This window comes from Syngnathus scovelli, chromosome 2 (genome assembly GCF_024217435.2).
Source record: "Syngnathus scovelli strain Florida chromosome 2, RoL_Ssco_1.2, whole genome shotgun sequence".
NCBI classification, from domain to species: Eukaryota; Metazoa; Chordata; class Actinopteri; order Syngnathiformes; family Syngnathidae; genus Syngnathus; species Syngnathus scovelli.
Window position 1 is genome coordinate 19798705 of NC_090848.1, and position 11296 is coordinate 19810000.

Genomic DNA, 11296 nt, shown 5'->3' on the forward strand with positions numbered 1-11296 from the left:
GTTCTACCAATGTGTTTGGAAAAAATAGACCTCAAAAACATCATCATGGGTAATCAAATCATCTTTGTCCAACACTTTGTGCCAACAAAGGTGTAGCGTTGTGTCAGGAATGCGGTCACTCCTTGCAAAAGTAAAAAGTGAGTGTCCATAAAGGATCCATTTTTTTTTCTATCCATTTTCTAAAGAGTTCAGGGTCACAGGGGGTGCTATCCCAACTGACAATAGGCGAAAGGCAGACTACATTCTGAACTGGTCACCAACCAGTTGCGGGGCACATATAGAGACAACCAATCACACCCACATACACACAGCCACTGAGTGAGAATCGATCCCACGCTACCCCCGCACAAGTCAGCAACTTCAATTTTTTTTTCTCAATTCAATGTCTGACAGTGCTAAGCACACAAAAGAGGTTTGCACAAGTTGATGTACACTGTACCCACTTAAAAGTAAAGAATATTTTCATTGATTTTCCATTCGAGACAGGGTCTGGTGTTGTGTACATGCCTGGTCAAGTGTGTCTCGTGGCTGTTTGGGCTGCTCTGATAGCCCATTGGCAGCGGACGTTAGGATTTATTAACAAATAAAAGATAAATAAAAGAACCAGCCACCACTGTCATTCTCACCTGCTGTTTATTTATTTTTCTTCACATTTCCCACAATCTAATGGGATGAACTGTGATGAGACTTAAAGGGATAGTTCATTGACCTGAGCATTGGCATTTATATAATCGGTCTATATGTAAAGCTAATGTCAGCACTAAAATTCACACCACTAAAATAATCTGTTGTGATTTATGGGATTTTTTGGGATGAGATTTATGACAAAGTGGCCCGTCAACTTTTGGAGGTCGGCTTCCTGTTTTTTTTTTCCCATCTCAACCTGTCTACGTCACAGGAAAGAGGCAAGTGTTGTAATGCGTATTGTTTCCTGGCTTATTTTGTCAACCTCCTGTTGTCATTAAGCGTCTGAAATGGCGATTAATTGCCACCAACGTTCATAGGCACAGTTCTACTAACTCCTGTGGCTTGTCACGGCAGAATTAGCTTTCGATGCCTAAGCAGCTTCTTCACAGCCAAATATGGGACTCTCAGTCGCAGAAACCCACCAACAAGGCAGCGAAAATGCTCCGTGCCCGCCCTGACCGCATTAGCCAGCCCTCGCCGGTACGGCAGCCAGGAGCACCTTATTCACCAAAGCTCTCAGTCACGGTCGCCCACTGTCCATGCTGCCATGGCAGGAATTGCACTGGTGTCACTCTGTGTGCGTTACGCCTTATTTTGTTTAAAGCGACATCAAACATGGATAGAATGTTAGCAACAAATGCCTACGTATGTGGTAAACATGGAAGTTACAGCATTCATTGATTAATTATACTTTTAAGCCAAAAGCTTTGTGTCAACCAATTTTGCTTCCTAACTGATCCAGCACTAGTGAATAGCACCACCTGCTTTGGTGCTCTGCAATACTTGTAGAGCAGCCATAATACTGCCCCTGCTGTGCTAGCAATAGTGCCAATATTATTCAGTAGATTAGGACATGTGAATTGAATGGAATCATAATATATTGTACTACGTGTCTTTTAGTTTTGTTTTTCACAGCGGCTTCAATGCAAATTCCACCCCCACCTGTAGGGGGACCATTGAAATGAAAAAACAACAACAGAAAAACAATCTATTCCTTGGCTAGAATTCTCAAATGCAAGAGAGGGCCTCAGGTGTGCATGTTCACATCTGTCAATAACACGGAGTAACTTGTGAGTGATTGCCACCGAGATGAAATGTTTTCAATGTTTGGATCTAAAGAAGAAGAGGGGGAAAAAAACAGAATCCCTTCCATGCATTTTAATACATGCCATACATTACGCCCTGCTAAGAATAGGAGTAGGAAAGTTGAAAAATTAAACTGCAAGGAGCAGTTGGCCCTGAGGGAATAATTATGGTCAATCATAAAACTTTATCACAGTGTGCGACAAACAGAGTGACAGAGACGGAGCTGATTGCTCAAATACGGGCTAAACAAAGACAGTCAGCCATGCATGACTAATGTGCTCCACTCTTCAGTCCTCTTAAAGTGATGATTTGAAAGCTACAGAGTCATCATTCTACATGAGTCAGAAATGAGGGGTCCATTTGTGTCTCATTTGTGTCTTGGGCTAGTAATCAGTTTACATCTTTTCCGGTGCTAAAAGGGTACAGTGGAAACTTAAAGGTCAAACATGATCCATTTTGGAACCGTTCTAGCCAAACTCCAAATTGTTCATTTTCTAGAACAAATCCCATTTCCCCCATAGGATTTAATGGAAAAATCATACAAACTTTTAACTCATTTTCAAAGCAACTTTAATGGTCCCACATGCGCAAAAATAATAAGTTGTAAAACTAATCAAGTCAAAACTTTAATGATGAAGACCCCTCCAAACTCAATCGTGATGGCGACAAAAGTGGAGAGACACAGTCACTCTGCCTCTCGAGATGTCTGTCTGCTCGCCTGCACCGAGTACATGATGATTCGGACTGCAGTCGCATTGTAAAAATTCGGATACGTATTGAATCTAGAACTGCATATGAAAGTGGCTCTGGTCGGATTTGAACAAATCAGAACTGAGCTGATCACAATGTCTTAAAAAAAATCAGATAAAGGTTGCTCATGGGCAAAGAATTGAGCTGCTGTGTGAAGGAAGCTATAATAAATATGTGTATATATATATGTATATATAGCTATTTCTCTCTTTCGCTCTCTCGCTCTCTCTCTCTCGCTCTCTCTCTCTCTCTCTCTCTGTATATATATATATATATATATATATACACACACACACACACACACACACACACACACACACACACACACACACACACACACACACACACACACACACACACACACACACACACACACACACACACACACAGATATTTGTACTTTTACTGACGAATCTCTTTCGGGTAATTTACACAAGACTACAAAAGTTGACAATTACAGTAATTACCTTTTTTTATTAACACTGACAGGTATGTGCTCAAGCTGTAATTTTTTAGCTGTACAGTACATGAGTACACAACATGTCAAACCTCAAGTAAAAGTTAAACATTGTTCAGCTACTCTTGTAGAAACACTGCTGAAACTGGTTAACCAACATTTCCACCTCCAGTAGACGAACATGCTGTGCCAATAATAATTGTTGATGTTAGTTCAATGTACACACCCTACAAGGAGGGTACAGTATGGTTTTTTTTTTAAACCGTTTCTACTTGCCTTTACCTGCCCACTGTGCAAAATGTAAATGGTAGGAAATTGGAGATGTTGGGTAATGGTGGGTTAAATGCATCGCTCCATGTCACTCTGTTGTCCTCAAATGTCCTTATTGTCGCCTGTCAGCTGAGTGCAGTGGGTGCAGATAAGACAAGAATGAAAGCTGGTTGGATTACTTTACATTACTCCAATCAATTATTCAAATGTACCCTCTGTCTTGGTGGTGACTTGACGGGGCATGCCATGTTCTCACAATAAGGGCAAAACATTCATTTTCTGGGAATTGGCAGTGGAAATATGTCTGTGTCAGGTTTTGGCCTGCGTCAGGCCATGACACCTGGTTCACATATATGGTGGGAAAATAAAATTGTGGACAAACGAGTGGCGCAGCCTTTGTCCCAGAGCGTGACTTTTCAGTTTTCAGGGTGTGAAAAGATAATAAATATTTTAGAATTAGGTGTGTGTCAGAGGCAGGCCGACTCCATCAGGCGTCTGCTTGGCTTACTCTCCCAGGGAAACAGGTGCAGCCACATGAAGGAGAATTTCATTTCCAAAATAGCATTTAGCATTTTGCTCCTGCTGCTGGAGGCCTTCTCTGAGAGAAATTCTCATGTAATCATACACCGTGGTTACGGAAAACGTCTGAAGTTGATCCACAGAGACATATGGCGTCCTAGTGGAGGGGAGGAATCACGGGGGCTTGAGGCACCCAAATAGGATTTAAATGTTTATTTTGTGATTATCTGCAAAGGGCATATTGCCGTGATAATGACGGGAAAGTGCCTGGCTGCTTCATAGTAAAAATGAAGTAAAATGAATACATCCAACTAAACTATGAATATACAAAACATCTGAATCTGGATATGTTAATATATATTATGCATATTTTTATTCAATTACACTAGATATTTATCCATTAATTTCTTTAAAACAAGCTCATTAAAACAATAATTACAATTTAAATACAATTTAATGAAAGACAAGTTGTGGTACAGTATATCAGTATCAAAGATAAAAAATGTACTTTGGAAAGTAATGCAAATAAATTAACAACATAAAATGCTGAGTTCCCAATAATTTGTATGAGGGAATGTTATCAAGACAAAGATAAACATCTCATCTGTTCATTTTCCATAGCACTTGTCTTCATTAGGGTTGAGGGTGAGCTGAGGCCTATCCCAATTAATTTTGTGTACTCTTGAATGGATTTTCTAGAGCAACCAAAGGTTAAAATTTTCATCCATCCACTTTTTGTGTTATTTAGTGTCGCAATCATGTTTACTTTGGAGACACAAATAATGAGATAGCATTGAGCTTGAGAACTAAAAAAAGACCCTCCAGCATCATGAACTTCTTTAATGAAAACTCTTTCGATTTCAGTCAACCCCAACATTATTTTTGTGTGCTAGTAAATGCATTCAGCGCTGTACAAAGGGCCTGTTGTTGCTACTCACACATACATACGTACGTATGTGAATTTCATTTAGAAGGACTAGTAGATAGGAACACATTGTATACTTCACTTGACCTTCATCACACTAAAATGACTTTAGTTGCACTTTTTTGTAAGGGTGGGATTGTGTTGAGTGCCTCTTTATAACCTGCAGGCTGACAGCCATGAGGAGTGCTGCATACTTTTGAGTTTTTCCAATCGTGTCGTCAAATGTCGCCTGCTACATAATGAGAGATGTGGCAATTAATTTTCTTTTCATCAAGGTTGAAATTAAGTAAATTGCTGCAGCTGGGCGAGTCCTCATTTTCTATTTTTGCAGCGATGCAAAACAAATACGATAAAATGATGGCCCTCCTCACCTCTGTAATTAGAAAGCGTGAATGTTGCGAGAGAGATGATATGTATAGTGGCTCTGACTGCGTCTCTCCCCTTGGAGATCAGATTTCAGCTCTTTTGAAACAGATGACAGTGTTTTCTTGACCACGCCTCCCTTATTTGCCTCTTCTTGTTTCCTTTCTGCCGCAGTTGAAGACAGCAAGAGCAGCTCAACATGACATTGACTGCAGTGTTGTTTAATGCCTCTCAAATCTTATTAAAGACCACAGCTGTGACAGACCTTGCTGAGTCTTCATATTCCTATTAACCGTGTTATTTCAGAAACCTTGTGAGCTGATTAGGAATGTATTAAAATTACCTGGGCCTTGTATTGACAATGTATGCTAAGAGCACAGTTCTGAAGATTGCTTTGTTTTTCATTTTTGCCATGTGACAAGCATACTGGCTTGTATGTTACATATCAAGCCTAATTATAAATTTCCTAGGACAGATTTGGATTAAAAGCCAATTCTCTTAGAATACACCATTTCTCTTGAGAGAAAAGTTAAGATTGTGGCGATACTACGGTCTTCTCGGAGAACCGTAATTTCCTGTTGGTGGTGATTGAGGAAGTACCCACCTGCCTCTTATTGTCTGCTGCTTTAAACATGTAAACATGGAAGCAGGCCACATGTTGACAGAGGTTGTAATCACCACATTTGATGTATTTGAAACATTTATATTTGTTATTAATAATTGAAACTGAACCACAATGTGTTTTCATATACTGTATTCACTGGACACAACTTTACATAAATGTTTATAAACTTTTTCTCAATTAGATATCAGTTAGTTATCAGTAGTTGCATTTTTCACAGTGATCGTTAGCATAATACTCAATTCATAATTCATATTGGATTAGTTTTGTGTGTGGCATCCATTACCACTCAAGTTGATGTGACCAAATATGTTTTCTTTTCTAAAAGGAGCTGCCAAACTACAGAATATGATACTCTGTTGAAAGAACAGATTTGTTCCTTTGTTAACTCAGTTTAACCTAGCTCACCTCAAACGGCGCCACTCCTTGCTGAATGCAGAAGGGATGCCAATGAGGTGGTGGGCTTCATGCCTTGTCAAAATATTCCGCATCCCATCAATTTACCCTATGTCTTCTTTACGCGAAACCAGTCTGTGATACAAATATGCCCAAGAGAACCAAATCAGTTATTCCCATGGTCCCATATTGTAAGTGTTTCGTTTCAGAGCCCTAGGAAGAAAAAAAAAGAGCAGGAAAAAAAAGAGTGACTGGAGGAAAAAAATATTTTGCTCCTTTTTGTTTGATCATCAGATGTTGCAACACAAAGTCACTCCCATGTTTTGTTTGACAAACTTTATAGTTTAAAATTGTGTATCGTTATCTTTTAAATCAGAGACAATATTGGTATTTAAATGGATTTGGCGGCGTACAAAGTCTCGCCAATATGGCAACACATTAACCAGACCCTGCCTTACATATACGTGTATGCTTTTGGAAGGAACATGAATCTAAAATGTGCTTTTATTATGCAAACCTCCTTCTGATGACTTTTAAGATATGCCATGTACATGCGGATGAATATTGATTCTTTTATAAAATAAATACGTACATTCTTAAAGTGAACAACTGCAGATACTTGAATTTGGTCAAATAGCAACAATATTGATATGTAATGCTTTTGTAGCACCCCTATGTTGCAGTCAGTTTGTTATTGCCCTTTTATATGAGCTATCAAGAAATTCTTTTGTGAAGCTTCTGCTGCTCAAAATGCCTCTGTGTGGCTGGCTGCACCAGAGTTGAAATGCAGAGGAAAATATGAATATGTTAAACCTTGATTGAGTACAAACTTGTAGTTGCCACAGTAAAGCCGGTACGACACCAGCCCTTTAATGTTCAGTACAATCTCACCAAAGACACCACCGCTATGTAAAAAAAAAAACAATAATCTATGTTTACTATACACCTGCCACCAACGTTAACTTCTATAAGACAGCCACCTGCTAAAAGACATTTGTACATGTCCTTATTTAATTAAAGTGAACGTCACTTCATTGGCTTGTTCATGCAATTTGACTGAGAATAAATTGACCTTGATCAAGCTCCTGCCAGTGGAGGTATGTGTAAGCAATGTGTCTTCTGCATTGATCAAAATGTCAGCTTTGTAAAAAAGTTTCCTACAACTCAAATATTCAACCAACATGCATACGTATATGCGTGCGCACCCAAACACGTACAATGTCATGCATGGTACATATTTTATATGTGCAGACACCCATTCCACAGAAACATGTCTTGGCAATCTTAAACCCTTTCCTCATAGGTGTCCACAAAACTCTCACTTATCTTGGGGTGATATTTGACATCGTTGATGATCATAAAAACTTAAAATTAATTACAAAGGTCTTTGTCTACCCGTTTTTGTCATTTAAGTTCTCAGAATATTTATGTCCAAGTTTTTCATAGTGTATTCCACTGTGTCTGTCTACCAAACAAATATGAGCAACTTGCAAACACAGAACATGCAGTATAAGCGAGACGTGATTGGATATGTATGTCACATGGCAGTGTGACAATGAGGTCAACACTCAGTACAGTTGCGCTTATTAGTTATTTCTTTGTTCGCGCGGGGCCAACAGTACTGCGAAAAGGGCTAACTGGAAAAACAGGTCTGTGTGATAAAACATGCAGTTCCTATATGGAAAATACCCAAATAATATTTGTATAAAAGATAGCTATGTGAATTAATGCAAAAATGACAAGCAAATTTCTCATTTCGGTCCATCTGAAGTCTGACTCACTATCAAGTGGAATTTATTTTGTATATTCCTAGTATGAGTAAAAAAATATATTACTGTGAACTGAAAAAGAAATGTTTAGTTATTGACGTTTCCATTTTGTGTACCAGTATTGTTGTTTATCTATTATGTTGTGTTTCTATGTTTATTTATTGTTGTGTACTGTTGTTGAATGCAGATTTTCTATTCTATTCTATTCTATTCTATTCTATTCTATTCTATTCTATTCTATTCTATTCTATTGACCAGGCTACTAGTCTAAACGCATGGAGAAAATATATTACAAAGCCATAAAAAAGGTTACAACACAGTAATCATATCAGTGTTGGTCATAATCGGTATTATGTCATTCTGACATAAATATAGCTTTACCTTATGTAAAAAACAATCAAATATGTGTGTTTTTTGTTGAGATGATACAAAGCAAACAATGTGTCTTTTGTAACCTTGCTCCGACCTGTGATTAGCTTTTACTGTTTTACAATTAGTGCGACTGGTGAAGGCGTCAGCAGGGCAGAGGTGGGATGGCTACGCCCTTGAGAGTAGGACTTATGATTGGCAATAAATGGAGCGAATCATTACTGAATCAAGTGATCTGCAGAATAATCTATTGATTTTCTGGTCTTTCGTACTTCTTTATTATTCTGTATCACCAGTATTGCAACATCAGGAGGAACCCACTGATGGATGGGATGCCTCTGCTGGGACTGTGGGAGCAGGCGGGCTGCTGTTTGCTAACACAGCCAAGGGTACTGCCTGGACACAAAATGAACTATTTTTAAGAGATTTTCATCTCTGACAGTCTTAACTATGGGATGAATAATATTTTAATGACTATGTTGATATTTTGTTTGTTAAAGTTGGTACAAGACTTCAGCGAACAGACTGTGCAACAACACAGAGAAGAGCAGATGGAGAATTAGAAATGAAAAAAAGTCCTTAACTCATATAGAAATACACATTTTTAGATGAATAAAGGTAGATATAAGTTTAAATCGATATGCTCTTAAAATTATAGGAAGGTCAACAATACTACAGCCAAATTTTGACTTTCGCTTTTTTAGTCTATCCAGTAGAAAGCTTTCAAAAATAATGTCTACTTTCTTTTTTATGTTTTGCATTGACGAAAGTTTTTATAAGAATATAATGGAGCACAACATCTGGTGAATTTGTGCACTCCCGTATTAGTTGCCATTACGAGTGACCCTTTTGATTCTTATTATGTGCAACAGGATGTGTCACAAAACTGCTAATTGGCAATAATCGGTGTGTCAATAGATGGCGAGAGTGCAGAATTTAGATCAGGAAAGTTTCAAATACAACCTACGTCAATCTGCCTTGCTTATAGGAGCTTCATGCTTAGAATAATTTCCAGGAACGTATTGATGTATGGCAGGCTTTAGGAAAGGTGAGGAAAACCTAAAGAGGAGGTGACGTGTTTCAAAAGTGTGCAGGTAAACAGGGTGTTGGAAGCATTGAATGCGACGCATTTGACATATTTGTTTCAAATGACAACATTTTTTGCTTTCAATTGAAAACATTCAGCAGTCATCCGTCAAGCCCATTTACAGTCAGCATCCCTCTAGGATTTGAATAATAAAAACTCGGTCAAGTTTTGACAATGTGTCCACTGCAGGTACCAACTGCACTAATCCGCACTGAAATTTTAGTGCAATTTAGCACCTTGCTGATTGACTACGAGGAGAATGAGAATGATTATAATTTAGGTGTTCTTCATTCAATGTGTTAAAAACTCTCTCTAAATATTCTGAAAACTTGTTTGCATGCCAATGCTGCTTACTATCCAGTAAAATGTCCATAGTGGAGGGTCAGCGTGGGTGGAGTTCAGTTTGCCAAAGCTGACATGTTCTTCAGAACACATTCATGCTGAGAGGAAATCAACGGCGCCTCTGCTGCTTGCAGCCAAGTTGCGTGATTTAGTAGCATTTTTGCCTCAATTACTAAGATCTTAATCGATTATCATGCTCATCACTCACAAATGAATGAAAATTATTATTTTTCATTATTTGTACACAACTAATTAATGTAATTTGATCTTTTCTTGTCTCATTTCCACACAGATTATGGCTTGATGATGCCAAATGAACCACATCATCTGCAAAAAGCAGAGGTAATACTGAAGCCATCAGATGGGAACCTCTCATGACCCCGAAATTCAGTATGTAAACAGTATGAACCGAATTAGAGACATGTAGACTGTTTGGGTGAAGTCTCATCCACAATGTTCCAAAGCCGGGCCTTATTTGGACAGTATATCAAAAGCCATGAAAACACAAATTGATGCAAAAAGATGATTATGTTGCAAATGCCAGGGGGGCGCAAGAGAATTTTTGCATGTTAAAATCATGTACGACCGCGCAAATCATTTAACCAAATTATTGGATTATTGTGAATAATTTTGCAAAGTTTCAATGTCAAACAAATAAAGACGTCGTGCAAACTGTCGACATAAAATCACGTGTCATACAAGGTAGCCCTTCCTTAGTGAGATACTTCAACAGGTATGTTTGCAAAGAAACAATTTAAGATCAATGGTAAAATTTTAGCCAAAAACGTCCTGAAAAAAAAACTGAGCGTTACACAACTTACTGTTGTGAAAGTTTTGCAATTCATGAATGTTCTAATTATACCATGAAATGGCCTGATAAAAAAAACAAAACAAAATGACAGTACTACCGTATTTGCCGGTGTATTAGTCGACCTTTTTCGATCCAAAATCGACCGAAAAAAAATCGACCTCGACTTATACACCGAGTCATAAAATTTAACTTCGTATTCATCGCTTCAAATGTGATGGTAACCAAGGCCGTTTCTCATGCATCTCATTGTGCGTTGCACTTAGAAAATTTGAACCGGGCGGCTTGCGCGAGTGCGCGGCCCGCTGGAAGTCGAATGAGGCTCAGCGATCTCCTCCGCGGTGCTTATAAACAGCCGATCCGCTCGGCGGGGGCTATTTTCGGCCACTTGGCGCGTGCGCACGGCCTCCCGGATGTGCCGGGCGGGTGCGCGAGCTCGCCGGCCGCTGGAAGTCGAATGAGGCTCCGCGATCTCCTCCGCGGTGCTTATAAACAGCCGATCCGCTCGGCGGGGGCTATTTTCGGCCACTTGGCGCGTGCGCACGGCCTCCCGGATGTGCCGGGCGGGTGCGCGAGCTCGCCGGCCGCTGGAAGTCGAATGAGGCTCCGCGATCTCCTCCGCGGTGCTTATAAACAGCCGATCCGCTCGGCGGGGGCTATTTTCGGCCACTTGGCGCGTGCGCACGGCCTCCCGGATGTGCCGGGCGGGTGCGCGAGCTCGCCGGCCGCTGGAAGTCGAATGAGGCTCCGCGATCTCCTCCGCGGTGCTTATAAACAGCCGATCCGCTCGGCGGGGGCTATTTCCGGCCTCCCGTTGGTGCCGGGCGGCGTGCGCGAGCTCGCCGG